Source organism: Meleagris gallopavo, chromosome 29, assembly GCF_000146605.3.
Source record: "Meleagris gallopavo isolate NT-WF06-2002-E0010 breed Aviagen turkey brand Nicholas breeding stock chromosome 29, Turkey_5.1, whole genome shotgun sequence".
Lineage (NCBI taxonomy): Eukaryota > Metazoa > Chordata > Aves > Galliformes > Phasianidae > Meleagris > Meleagris gallopavo.
The window spans coordinates 2020313-2021836 of NC_015039.2; positions in this window are offsets into that span (position 1 = coordinate 2020313).

The following is a 1524-nucleotide window of genomic DNA, read 5'->3' on the forward strand; positions in this document are numbered from 1 at the left end:
CGAGCGGTAGAGGCCACGCCCACTGAGGGGAATGGGGCGGGGCCATGCGCTGAGTGACGTGCGGGGAACGCGCGTGATTGGGTGAGCGTGCACGTGGGGGCGGGGCGGCTTGAGTGGGGATACAGAGCTGGGTGTGCAAAGACACACGTACAGACATACATATGTACATACATACATATATAGATACACACATACATACACACATACATACACACACACGCACTCATACACACACACATACATACATACACACACATACACACACATACATACATCCCCATATGTGAGCGCACAGACCCACACATGTACAGACCAACATATGTATCCATATGTCCACACACAGACCCACATATCTGTCCATATGTGCACACACACAAACCCACACATGTACCCAAATGTCAACACATGCAGACCCACACATGTGCCCATGTGGGCACATTCATGTCCACATATGTACCCGTATGTGCACGCACAGACCCACACGTGTCCATATGTGCACATAGACCCACATATGTGCCCATATGTCCACATACACAGACCCACACATGTACCCAGATGCAGACACACACACTCTGTCCCACACACACACCCACATGTGCACACACACACCCATGTGTGCTCATACACGTACCCACATATGCACACACACACATCCCATATGTGCTCACACTTGTACCCACATGTGCACACACACCCCCGTATGTGCTCACATGTGCCCATATGTGCACACACACACACCCCCGTATGTGCTCACACGTGCCCATATGTGCACACACACACCCCCATATGTGCTCACATGTACCCACATGTGCACACACACCCACACTCACATGTTCACACACATGTACCCACATGTGCACACACACATCCCCATATGTGCTCACACGTACCCACATGTGCACACACACCCACATGTGCACACACACGTACCCACATGTGCACACACACCCACACCCACATGTTCACATACACGTACCCACATGTGCGCACACACACACCCCCATATGTGCTCACACACACCCCCACATGTGCACACACATGTACCCATATGTGCAAACACACACACACCCATATATGCTTACACACACACTCCCATATGTGCTCACACACGTACCCACATGTGCACACACACAGCCCCATAGTGCTCACACACACCCACATGTGCACACACACACACCCCCATATGTGCACACACATGTACCCACATGTGCACACACACAGCCCCATATGTGCTCACACACGTACCCACATGTGCACACACACACCCCCATATGTGCTCACACACGTACCCACATGTGCACACACACAGCCCTATATGTGCTCACACACACCCCACATGTGCACACACACACCCCCATATGTGCACACACACGTACCCACATGTGCACACACACAGCCCCATATGTGCTCACACACCCCCACATGTGCACACACACACCCCCATATGTGCACACACACGTACCCACATGTGCTCACACACGTACCCACATGTGCACACACACACACCCCCACATGTGCACCCCC